Source organism: Haliotis cracherodii, unplaced genomic scaffold, assembly GCF_022045235.1.
Source record: "Haliotis cracherodii isolate W230 unplaced genomic scaffold, xgHalCrac1.p SCAF_17, whole genome shotgun sequence".
In the NCBI taxonomy this organism is placed as follows: domain Eukaryota; kingdom Metazoa; phylum Mollusca; class Gastropoda; order Lepetellida; family Haliotidae; genus Haliotis; species Haliotis cracherodii.
Window position 1 is genome coordinate 24,241,052 of NW_027266272.1, and position 14,044 is coordinate 24,255,095.

General features: G+C 42.5%; 1 protein-coding gene across 1 annotated transcript in view; it reads right to left on the bottom strand.

Annotated features, from left to right (window-relative positions):
* Nucleotides 1-10,781, bottom strand: part of LOC139464550 (uncharacterized) — a 36,938-nt gene extending 26,157 nt beyond the window's left edge. Inside the window, exon 1 of the mRNA XM_071246071.1 lies at nt 10,649-10,781. The gene's annotated coding sequence lies outside the window, so the exon portion shown is untranslated. The remainder of the gene's footprint in view (nt 1-10,648) is intronic.
* Between the last annotated feature and the right edge of the window lie 3,263 nt (nt 10,782-14,044).

A 14,044-nucleotide genomic window follows, 5' to 3' on the forward strand; every position in this document is an offset into this window, starting at 1 on the left:
AGCTTAAGGGGCAGTAGGGAAACCTAGTGGTTAAAGTGTTCGCTCGTCACGTTGGAGGCCCGGGTTCGGTTCCCCACATGGGTAAAATGTGTAGAGCCCATTTCTGGTGTCCCCCGCCGTGATATTGCTGGAATATTGCTAAAAGCGGCGTAAAACCATCCTCACTCCCTGGAAGTATTTCAGTTTTATTACAGCGTTTTATGACAGGGTTGGGCTAATTACGGTTGTTTTAGACAACAATTTTCCATCCACATCACAGCTACCAGAAACCTATCGATTCGGGACCAGACAATCCAGTGGACGATAGCATGAACAAGGCCGGACGCCATCAGTGAACAATAATGTATAATCGCACATTGAAGTAATCATATCTTCACTGTTAACCGTGGAATTTGGGGCCTCGAAATCTCCATGAAGGTAACATTTAACGGGACAATCTTACTTTGGTCAGGGCCCTTTAGTTACGGGAAGCACTGGCGGACAGTTGCATCTGGCATTGATGAGGTTTTGACGAGTTTCATGGATGTAATAACCCCCCCCCCCCCCCCCCCCCCCCCCCCCCCCCCCCCCCACACACACACACACACACACACACATACACACACACACACACACAAAGACAGCATAGCATTTTTAAAATTTGAAATTTTTCATTTTTTTTTTAAAACGACTTCATGATCATCCCCACCACCTCCCAACAACGGCACAGTTTGGGTATTCTATAAAGTGCTTCTGTGCTACGATTCTGATCACGCAGCAAACAAGCACATTTAGGTGCTGACCGTTAGTGTATAATGGCGATTGATGCATGCTGGGAAAAGTATGGTATACTCTAAGCGACATTCTCGCGATCTCGACGTTTGGAAACAAAGAAAGTGTGCAACATGCTCGAGATTCTTGCTTGCGTTTTCGTGTGTTTGTTTCTAAAGAACAAGCTGGCGAGAAGGCGAAATGTCGATTACAGCGTTCCATACAGGAAACACCCACATGATTGATTCACTAAAACACTGTTGATGACTGGCAGGTGATTGCGATAATTTCTCGAAAAAACATTGGGTTATTTGGCTATTAGCAGGTCGTTTAGGTACTAATGACTAAATGCCGAGTTCCGCTTCTACACAGAGTTATGGGATAAATAAAGCCAGCGCAGCATACCTATGGAACGAGGCTGCGTAGACCCACTGACTGTCTTTTCAAATACGAAATTTATTTGAATATAGTTTTTCACCAAAAACCTGCAGCGAAAAAAATCATTTTCCATTGACATTCATCGAAAGTGATTGATTTTCAAGCGTTGTTTCCAAACTCGAATTCGGCCCCAAAAAATAGCTTTTATTCCAAATATTTCAAAATATATAAAGCTTGAATATTTCCTAAATATTTTTTTCTAAACAAGAATACCTTGTCTCAAGAGTTTGGTATTACAGGATCCAGACATCACACGGATTATCCACAAGGCACATTCCAAACCATTCCCAAAAGACACAACGCAATCCGGCGCAATCCACATCCCGAAATATACCTTGAAACTTTGGAAAGTCATTCGTTGTTATGAACTAGATGTCACTCCAGAAATAGATTGGTTTCACAGTGACCCATATTTCAGCTTCATCACAGCGTGTCACCTTGATGTCGGAGGAAAGCCCAAAGTGATGCAGGTCTTTGACATTTACCACTTTGGTGAAACCCACGAGCACAGGTATGGTGTTGACAAACCTTGAAACACAACCAAGGCGATCCGGGATTCGAACCTACAATCATGACTTAATACACACCTAAAGGACTCTGACTTGCAGTAAGTTGTGCCCTTGAGTCGACATTGCCAACCCCTTCTTGTGTGTAATGAACGTTCATTCGATGCCATTTCCAACCTTTGAAATCATCACAGCTATTTCTACAGACGTTGGTCGTGTTACCTTTAAACAAACTCACAGTGAGGCACACAATTAAATCCAAGGACAATGTAAAAAATCGCGTTGAATTAAATAGGGACTGTCCGTGTCCTTAGGCGATGACGAAACGGCGCCATGAAATCAGTATAACACCAGGTCTAGACACGTCTCGTGGGAAAAGCAGCAGACATCTTAACCAGACGGAGCCTGGCAGATGATATGTTATTGTGTTTTAATCTCTTTCAGAACGGTTTAAAGACAATTGATGATGTAAGTATCACGACCAAATTAACCACAAGACCATGTGTGAGGAGGCCTTGATGTAAGCTGTACCAGTGAGTCCTCGAGAAGGCCTTTACCTGTGTCGATATTGTTTCCCCTCGACCCCCCAACACACACTCCCCCTACCCCTACCCCTCCGTATCTCATTCTAGCCGTAAGGGGATTGGATGGGGTTGTAATGGGGGGTCTGTTTGATGATTGTTGCGTTTCTGTCACTTGCTGACTTGTCCGACCATGATTATGTAGGCTACTGTCATATAGGTGGAGTGAGTGAGTGAGTGAGTATGGTTTTACGCCGGTTTTTTAGCAATATTCCAGAAATATCATGGTGGGGGACACCAGAAATGAGCTTTACACATTGTACCCATGTCGGGAATTGAACTCGGGTCTTCGGCTTAACAAGAGAACGCTTTAACCACCAGGCTACCCGATCTCCCCTTAGGTGGACTTATGTTGGATGTTGTAAATAAGCATTTTTATGATTTGCGGATAGTTGCTAAGGCATAAGATACACTAAAGTTGAGAGACTTCTTATGATTAAGGAAAGGGATTTGTTGCCTTTATTTATTGGTTGAACTATTATTTTGTAGATTATTTTTACATGACATCATGAAAAACATCGTTATGTTTTACGTTTATTCAAAATGTTTGTATGTTATTAACAGGCAAGCCTCCAGCAGTTTATTGTGGAGTGAGTGAGCAAGGTTTTATTGAGATGTCAGCAAAACTCCACCAATACAACGAAGAAGGCAAGGATGGGCCACGTGCATTGTACCAATGTCGGGAAAAGAACCTGGGTCATCGGCATGACGAACGAACCCTTTACCCATTGGGCTACACAACACCCCTCTTTCTTTCACGACTATGGATCATGTACCTGTGAGAAATGAGGGCGTCTAGATTATACAAAACTCTTGAATTTCTCTCAACCGGAATAAATGCCAGTTTAACGTCATTTTCTGACGTCAAAGAAAACAAAGGATGCTTGATTCCAACTAAGGGATCATCATTCGATATCTTAACAACCGACTATTTAACTATTGCGCATTGTGTTGGGATTACTGGACAATAAAACAACATCTCAAAATGAGATGAAGCTCCGGTATTCTATGTCCTTATCTGAAGTAAGTGTCCCATTGTTTCCCCGCAGTCTGGGAGTAAGGTAACGCTGGTCCCCGAGCAGTCGCTGAAACCCCTATTAATCTTCCAGTTTATGCCAAATCAGATGCACATATCAACTTCCACGTTATGTTCAGTCACGAACTTCTATTATATGTCTACTATTTCCTGAACGGTTGTGTGATTCTCCTCTAGCGGATTACTAACGTCTCTGTGAGTGTGGTACCAGGAGGCTTCAGCACTCTTAGAACAAGAACGGAACTGGCATTGAACATCTGATCATGGTGAACGACAGGGGTTATATGAATGTACCAGAACACAAAACATGAATATAGTGTCTGGTCTTAAAAACGATTTGTGTTTGTTGCAGGAGACGACTGCGTGAGACGTTGCTCATAATATCACTCACAGGTTTGTTTGCCCGAATCGATTACTAACAGATTGGCGTGGTGTAGTTGGAATATTGCTGAGGCTTGCAACAACAAGAAAACAAATGAACAAAGCAAATACGCCATGCGTAGGGGTCCTTTTCACACCAGGGGCTGGAATGCCTCTTTCTTATGTTGCCGTATCAAACTCGTCATGCTAATAAAGGGCTCTGCGTCGAGTGCCGACTCGCGTTTAACTTGAGTCAATTGGTACATCCTCTTTAGATTTGTTTGTTTATCTGTTTGTTGTTTAACGCCGCACTCAGCAATATTCCAGCTATATGACGCCGGTCTGTAAATAATCGAGCCTGGGCCACGCAATCAAGTGATTGACATCATGAGCATCGATTTACGCAATTAGGATACGGTGACATGTATCAACAAGGTCAGCGAGCCTGACCACCCGTTCCCGTTAGTCGCCTCTTACGACAAGCATTGTCGCCTTTTACGACAAGCATTGTCGCCTTTTATGGCAAGAATGGGTTGCTGAAGACCTATCCTACCCCGGATCTTCACGGGTAGCATCCTCTTTTGAGTAAACCAAGGTTAAACAACGACAACGAATGCCGAAGGACCGCATGTACACACTGACACAGCATCAAGTAGTTGAGACGGTTTATCAAGCTGAATGTCCAATGATCCAAGTTCACGTCAAGAGGGTTTCCCTTCACCAGACTAAACAAATCAAATGGCTTTTTTGAAAATATATGCAGTAAAACACCATTTCCATAAATCATAACCAGAGTTCCTGCTATCGTACCATACCGTTTTTTTTGTTTGTTTAATTACTATATCACAAGCATGTGTATCACAACGACGAATTACTATCAATCAAATAATGATGATACCAGGTGTTCGCAAAAAGGTGACTGTATCCTACCCCCCGAATATTTTGATGCGAAGTCGAAATAGGGTATTGCACAGGATATTAGTTTGGTCACTGGTCCCATTTTGGTCAAATTTGGAAATGTCGTAATGTCTACCATAAATTCTTTGAAAGCTTTAATGAGGCTTTGAACGTTGTAAGCATGGTGACCGCCTCTGTGGTCTAGTGGTAGAGCGTCCGCCCGGAGAGCGGAAGGTCCGGGGTTCGATCAAGCAGCCACACAAACACACACATGTACATGCATGTCGCTATATAAGTGCAATAATCTTGGACGCGACGTTAAACCCCATTTCACCTCACCTCACCTGTAAGCATTGTGATACAACTAAGCAAGAGTTGCATGACGCCTTTGAAATCTCGACATATAGAGAAAGTTGGCTGTTGGGGAGGAGGGGGAGGGGCACAGGAGGCCCAATCGTCTAAGGCGCCGCGATTCGCTGTGCAGAGTTGCGTCCCTTGGGCACGCCAGAAACCTATGATTTTGGGTTCGAATTCCAGTTCGCCCAAATTATGTTTCTAGGTTTGTCAGCACCATACCCGTGCTCGTGGGTTTCACCGAAGTGGTAAAGGTCTGATACCTGCATCACTTCGGGCTTTCCTCCCACATTAAGCTGACACGCCGCGATATAACTGGAATAATGTTAAAAGCGGCGTTAAACCCAACTCACTCACTCACCTGGAGAAGGAGTTAGACTTCCTGGCCAAATTCCCTTGCTTTAATTTTGCCAACCCGAGCAGATAGTCCCATTAATATACATAAAGAAACAGATCAGAAGGGGAGCACGATTGGTGCCCATGGGGATGCCCCCTAGTCGCAGTAAAAAAAGTACCTATTTAGCAAATTTCACACAGATATGATCTGTGAGGAATTGCAGCATTTCCCATATTGTTCTCTCAGTATACCTCAGATGACGTTAGCTGTCTGTTCTGACAAATTGTCCTTAACATTTTCCGATAGAAATCTAACTATATCTATGGTCACCAAGTTAAGTGACACATGTCCCATGGATCAAGGAATAAAGGATTTTCTGCAGTTTTTCGTGTGAGACAGTGGTGAACACAGTTGAAAAAGCAAATGTTTTGATGTTTTGACGGAATTAAACATCGTTTTTTTTCTACAAAGTTCAAGCAAATCCTTTGAGGTTTTGAGAATACTCGTGATATTAATTCCACTTTCGTCAGCTACTTTCTGTGAATATGAAGACAGTCCTGTGTTTGTACTCAGATTATGGCTAATCTTTGAGACATGAGATGCATCGCTCTTTGTACTGATTTTTATGGTGCTTTGGAAAACTGTGTAAAAGAGGAATGGACATGTCTTAAGGTTTTAGGTCACACCAAACCCACATTCGGAAAATCTCTTGGGAGGTGGAGGAGCCTAATAGTTAATGCGTTCGCTCGTCACGCTGAAGGCCAGGGTTCGATTCCTCACATGTGCAACCCATTTCCGCCGTAATATTGCTGGAATTGTGCATAAAGTGGCGTAAACCATACAAACCCATTCCTGTACTTGATGTCCTTATAGCGTGCCTACTGCACCACCATTAAGTCTCCTCTAACGACAAACAAAGGTTGCTGGGGACTAGTTCTAAACTGGAATCCCAATATCATAAGGCAACTTGCTTGTGGATTTAGATGTATGACATAGGTTCAGCTTGAAATGAAAGTTTATTATGTGTCGGAGTGAGTGAGTGAGTTGGGTTTAACACCGCTTTTAACAGTATTCCAGTTATACCACGGCGTGTCAGCTTAATGTGGGAGGAAAGCCCGAAGTGATGCATGTCTCAGACGTTTACCACTTCGGTGAAACCCACGAGCAGGTATGGTGCTGACAAACCTAAAACATAATTGGGGCGAACCGGGATTCGAACCCACAATCCTAGGTTTCTGGCGTGCCCAAGGGACGCAACTCTGTGAAACGAATTGCGGCGCCTTGGACGACTGGGCCACCCACGCCCCCTTATTTGTAGGAAAAATCCAAGCAATTGATAGGAACAAACACTCTACTTTACTGCATCGTTGTGTATCGATACCTAACCTACCGGTGTTATCCTTATCCGACAAAGTACAGCGAGGCACCGTTCTTTCTGTGAATTCTTACACCCTTACCCAATGGAAGCTGAAGAACAATTACTCCACCTTATTCCACGCAGCTGGGCCATAAGTTTATAAGTTATTTATTTATTTTTTCGTTTACATTTTTATTGCATGTAGATCCTTATCACAATTACATGAAAAGCTTATGACATGCTGACCAAAACTTGTAAAATTATCGATATTTCTTGTCATAGCAGCTGCACATAGTATTCTGACAGTTTAAGTTGAATATTTTGGAAAGTTGGCAGTCTGTTGTTTATTTTTCGAAAATGAGTTCTTTAACAAATATAACTATTATATTTAAAGGGTAATTATTTCTTTTCGGGAAAGCAAGAAATACATTCTTCTTGTTAAGAACGATTTTCAATCCTGTTTTCTCAAGAAACCAACTTTCAAAGTATGTCCAAAGTGGATGAATTGTTCTGGATTTCCCAAACACATGTGGTAAAGTTTGTAATTCAAATTTACAATAGTCACATCTTGACATAACCCTTTTTTTTAAAACAAATTGTTAGTCGGTAGGATGTTGTGTAAGATTTAGTATTAAAACCACTGTAGTGGAGCGTGCCCTGTACATCTAAATGGTATTATGTGGTATTTTTTCCATGTTTCGTTTAGGGAAATATGTCTGCAGTTCGTGTTTCAATTTTTTAATATGTTGCTTTTTGCGGCGGTGTTCCCCAATTAACGTTTATAGATGAATGAATATTTAATAATGAATATGCTTGGGTTGGTTCAATTAATTACTGATTTTGTTATCTTTAAAATGCAGTTTTTCAAAAGTTTGTTTACAGTAACAGGTGCATGTATTTATTTCACGTAAGGCTTTGGGTGTCGGCAGAGGCAAAAGTCCATATACATGTGCACCTATAGAATGCATTAATTTTGTTTCAATATTATCGATCGTTCACAGACCTTTTTTAGTTTGTATCTTGATATTTTTTCTAATCGATCAAATTTCAAGCGATGGGACAAAGAAAGATATTTTCACAATGTTATAATTACTTTTGGCTGCGTTAAGTCGAAATCTGTATTCCAAAATCAAAAGATTCAGGAAGAACATGGCAAATATGCAGACCTCGCTTTCAAAATGTACCAAGTTGTCCGACTCCCCATTGTTCTTGGTGCCTTAGGTTTGGTACCTCCAAATCTGTTGACTGACATTGGGAAAGTACCCGGGTTTGCTACCAGGAACACAGCCCTTCTGACAATCAGGGTAATGCAGAAGACTGCAGTGTTTGCATCTTCCCAAGGCAAGTGAGTTAACTGACTAATAAAAGTCAAGTATCCACCCTTGCCGAACTAGGCTGGTATTATGGAGTTACATTACTAACATTACTAACGAGTCTATGCATAATCCAATCAAAATCGCGCACCGAAATCGAAATCCTGTACGTAAAGTGTCATGCAGATTTCGATCGACTGCAGGATTTGCGAAGCATGTGCACCGCTAACTCGTTGTCAACAGATATTTTCTAAATCTTTTCATGCTTTAAATCAAGGTGCTCACGTGATTTTATGCACTTCGCGAAGTAAGACTCGTTTGATCACAATATAGATCTTGATTATCAATCAGATTGTCTTGACTGGGCGCCACCGTTTTGTTTGAAGCAAATGCAAGTGACACGAGAGGTTGAATCTGATTGGTCAATAGGAGAGGCATAGAAAGGACATAACTCGTTATAGCCACTGGTGGCGCTACGATCGAGCCCAGTAATTCCAGCCTAGTTCGACAAGGGTGGAAACTGGACTTTTAAAGTCAGTTAACTCTTTTGCCTCGGGAAGATGCAGTGTTGGGGAGTCTTCACATTCTCTGAAAAGGTCCTGAGCTGATGATGAGCCTCACCATACCGACTGTGCCAGGATCACTCAAACCTTCTTTGCTGCATCTTTTTATTTTAATCTTTAATTAATAACTGCCATAACCGCCATATAGGCACCATGAGCTCGGAGCAGTCGATGAGGTTTGCCTGACCACGACCTTGACCTTCATTGAAACTGTAGGAAATATCATTTTCAATCATACAACTTTTGAACTTCTCCCTTACTCAGACAATCTCGTTTTGAGATCATGGCGAACATGTAAGCACATTGTTATACCAATACACGTTTGCTGCACGTTTTCATAATTGCTTCGACATCAGTTATTCAAAGATCAAACAGCCAGCTTGTCTCTCACACCAGTCCACACTGTCCTCATTCCAATCAAATAAACACGACAAAATTAATGACGACACATGCGCACATTGTGAAACCATTTTTTTTCAGTTCCACGAAAAGAGAAAATCGCAATCTGTTATTAAATTCCTACATCTGTCTATATTTTTTCCAATTAAAACAGTTTCTATCAAAGCGACATGCCAAAAATTCGATACGTTGTCTGTGACAGGGGCGCACCCTAGCGGCGACGAGCGTTAACTGATCAGTCATCATAGGCCCATTAACTTCGGGAACTATTGATGTCAGCAACCGCCAGATGGACGAAACGCATTTGCAAGAAGTGACAGATGATACGACTATATTGAGAAATATAGTTTTAAACTGGTTAAAAAGAACAAGGCTGGTTGACGAGAATATATGATGATGCATAGAGACAACAAATTTCATATGAACGCGACACACATACATCATCAAACGTATTATATCCACTTCTTCTGCATGAGATGATGAATGATGATGTCACCTTTAGATGAGAAAGTGCTAACATGGAACTGTATAATGATGGTGTAAAAAACGTTTGATCAATAGTATGTTAGGTTTGATGAAAAATGACAAAAATAGTTGTCCGGTGCCCAGCTTTAGTTGTCAAAGCTGAAATAACATCTCTAAACTTACATGGAACTTTGATACGACTGTTTTGTTTTACATCGATGTGTTTGTCTTTTTTTATATTTACACATATAAACTGGACTTCATCAACCAATGCTTGTCGTAAGAGGCGACTAACGGGATCGGGCTGTCAGTCTCACTGACTTGGTTCATGCATGTATTCGTATCGCAATTGCGTAGATCGATGCTCATGACATCAATCACTGGATTGCCTGGTCCAGACTCGATTATTTTGCAGACCGTCATCATATACGTGGACTATTCCTGAGTGCGGCGTTAAACAACAAAGAAAGAAACAAAAACAGCCTAGAGGAACCGATAAAAGCAAGAACTCGAGTCAAGTAACTTGAAGACAATCCAGCAATGTGACAGTGTACTATAAATACTCGAGTCTGGACTAGGCAATCCAATGGTTGATATCATGAACATCGAATCATGCCGTCGGAGTACGATGCTATGCAATGAAACATGTCACCCAACCTGGCCACCCGATACATGAAGTCCTTTTTTTATACCAGCATAGGGGGCGGTCGGTTAGCCTGGTGGTAAAAGCGTTCGCTCGTCACACCAAAGACGGTTCGATTCCCGGCATGGGTACGATGTGTGAAGCCCATTTCTGGTGTCCCCCGCCGTGATATTGCTGGAATATTGCTAAAAGCGGCGTAAAACCATATTCACTCAGCTCACTTTACCAGCATAGGTTGCTGGGGACCTTTTCTGACCCAGAATAACACCAAAATATACCTTTGTCATGTCTCGGCAATCAAAATAATATAGCTTAACTTTCTTCCAAAATAATACCACTAAATGTAAGTTAGAAAAAGAACTTGAGAGCAATTTCAGATCGGCACATTTAGTTAATCTAAATTCTGATGTCGTCGGGATATTTATTTCATCGTTCTGATTTGGTCAAATATAATAAAAGTAGCTCAAAAGTCACCGAATTCAATGCCTCATCGAAAATGAAAGTGACACTGAGTGTTCACTACTACTACTACTACTACTACTACTACTACTACTACTACTGCAGATTCGAAAGCTTCTCACAATTATTAAGTATGGAATGGTATAGGTACAGTTGATGATGTATGTAGATTAATCAAGGCTGGACTTACCTGAGTGTGCGAGCGTCCACCAGGTAAATCTGTCTGTGTGTCAGTCTCGTGACCAGTTGACAAGTCCAGGTTTTATACCAGCATGGAGCGCGTGGCGCGTGCACTGGGCGCGAGCTGGCTGTGTGTGAGTAATCAATGCGGACTTCCCGACACGAGTGGACAGAGAGGCCGAGGGGGGCGGGGCAGACAGTGCGGGGGTCGGGATCGATTGGGTGTACCAGTGAGGTGACTTGAAGGCTAGGTGCTGGATATATGAAACGGTGCCGCCAGTGGGCGTGGCAGGGAGACGTTTGACGTCGGAGTCGAGGGAATAATGAATAAAATAAAACACTGAGGAACAAATGGGCGTGACAAGTTTCGATTCTGTGAACGTCAGTACCGTGTCACGGAGAAGTCATGTGGTAGACATGTCGGCTGTATACAGAGGTAGAAACTTTTGACTTAACAACAGCTGATGTTAAGGCGCGTCAAACAACTTGTGTGTGTGTGTGTGCGTGTGCGCGTGTGTGTGCCTGCGCGCCCGTGCGTGTACGTTGGTAAGTAAATTTTGTGTGCGCGTGTGTGTGTTTGTGCGTTTATCCGTGTTTGTGCGTGTTTAGGTGTGCCTGTGTATTTTTCTGTGTTTGTGCGTGTGTGTGTGTTGATGTCTGTCTGTATGTTTATGTGTGTTTGTGCATGTTTGTCTTTAGGCGTGTCTGTGTGCTTTTATGTGTTTGTGTGTGTTTTTGTTTGAGTATATATGTGTGTTTGTGTGTGTATGTGTGTCTATGTGTATTGGAGTGTATGCTTGTATGTGTGTTTGTGTGTTTATGTGTGTGTCTATGTGTTTGTGCGTGTGTGTGTGTATTAGAGTGTATGCTTGTGTGTGTGCGTGCGTGCGTGCGTGTGTTTTGTGTGTGTGCGTGCGTGCGTGCGCGTGTGTGTGTGTGTGTGTGTGTGTGTGTGTGTGTGTGTATTGGAGCGCATGCGTATGTGTGTGGTGGTGGCTTGGGTGGTCAATTGGAATCAGTATTCTAAATAGTCGTGGGGCGATCGGGTAGCCTAGTGGTTAAAGCGTTCGCTCGTGACGCCGAAGACCCGGGTTCGATTCCCGACATGGGTACAATGTTTGAAGCCCATTTCTGGTGTCCCCCGCCGTGATATTGCTGGAATATTGCTAAAAGCGGCGTAAAACCATACTCAGTCAGTCAGTCTAAATAGTCGAAGTAACGAAACACGTCAGCAAATACATTCATTTGACGTATTGTTCCTTCGAGGGTAATTAGCGTTCTTTTCTTGGCGAACCTAGTCGCCGTATGACGTCACTATGTACTACGCCACAATTGGACAAGGATACAATTGGATACAAAGTTGAACAAGAAGTTCACGTGAGTGTGAGTCAAGATTCAGCTTATGCATAGATGAGTTCCAGATGGCTGCAGACACAGCTCGGCCGGGGGTGAGTGACATGTGACCCTGGGGTGAGGTGTCAATGCCTCCCATGTAATGTCACTACGGCATGTAATGAGACAGTTATATGCTTGGGTTTATGGTAAGTGAGCACACATGATGGTTCTACTGTTATGTTAACGAGGAAGATGAGGGCCATCCAGCTGATGATGGTGACAGTCGGTACTCCCCTGGCAGTGCTACAGCGCCTGGTTCTGGGTGGTATTGATTGGACACTTCATGTGTCTACACGTCATTCTACCTGTGTAGGATGTATCTGACAAGCCGACGTTACAAACAATATGTATATACTAGCATTAGGCGTTTCCAGTTTACAAAACAACAGGCCTTGCCGAAAAAACTGTTGATACTAATTTAGTCGATATTATAATTTTATGAAAACAAATTTAGCTGAATATTATGGCAATGATAGATGCCAGGTTATGAAACTGCTAAATATATATTCTAGGCAGTTTAAAAGCAATGAAGGACAAGGTTGTTTCCTGATATAGAGACACCGGGTTTATGTTTTCTGATAGAGGTGCGGAGACCATGTTTCCTGATACAGACAGACGGGGACCATGTTTCCTGTTATAGAGAGGCGGGGACCATGTTACATGATACAGAGAGGCGGGGACCATGTTCCCTGATATTGAGAGACCGGTGCCATGTTTCCTGATATAGAGGGGCGAGCAGCATGTTTCCTGATATAGAGAGATAGGGGATATGTTTCCTGATATAAAGAGGCGGGGACATGATTCCTGATATAGAGAGGCGGGTCCAAGTTTCCTGATACGCAGAGACCGGTGATGTGTTCCCTGATATAAAGAGGCGGGGCCATGTTTCCTGATATAGAGAGACCAGGACCATGTTTCCTGATATAAAGAGGCGGGGCCATGTTTCCTGATATAGACAGACGAGCACCATGTTTCCTGATATAGAGTATTTTCTGATGAAAAGGCGGGACGTGTTGTCACGTCACATGTTGTCACATGAGTCAAGATAATTCAAATTTCAACCCACCAGCGCATTTCACTAATTTTAAAGCAAAGCGTGTCAATTGGACCATATGTAAAACAATATACAAACAGACTCATATGATTCATCATGTATACTTTGTGTTTGTTGTTGATCATGCTGTCATTCAAACGCTACCCAGATCATATCGAAAATACTGATACGCCACTGTGACAAACCTAAGTAGGCATATTATCAATATAGGAAACAATAAGACTTGTCATACGGGACATCGATTGTACAGATTTGTTTGTTTGTTGTTTTATGCCGCACTCAACAATATTCCGGCTATGTGACGGCGGTCTGAAAATAATCGAGTCTGGACCAGGCAATCCAGTGACTGACATCATGAACATTGATCTACACAAGTGGGATACGATGACATGCATCAAACAAGTCAGCAAGCCTGACCACCCGATCAAGTTAGTCGCTTCCTACGACAAGCAAATTTTACGGCAAGCATGAGCTGCTGAAGGCCTTTTTTAACCCGACTCTTCATGGGTCGATTGTTCAGAACTTGTCAAACAGTATGCCAGCATATTCCCGGACACTGACGGAACTCTCCGAATACAATGCTTGGCAATACGCCCATGAAACAATGGTATCTCGGTTTCATCATGGCTTCGAGATCGATACAATTTGTAAAGTATATTCATGGCACCCACGCAATACTACTACCACCTTGTTGCTACAAGCGGAACAAGAATGTAAAACAATACATGTACATATTGCCTGCGGCTTCATCTGCTGATCATGAATCTCATTATGTGCATCGAACTTACATTCATTATTCTATCATTAATATTGAACCCCGTTCGCTTTTAGTGACTAACGGTACCTTACAGCAAACATGTGCCCCGAGGTTAAGGCTCGAAGTAGCTCAGTGAACAGATTGTATGACATTTTGATCTTTTTTTCGTATTTCTGGTTATTCTGATGGTACATTATTGA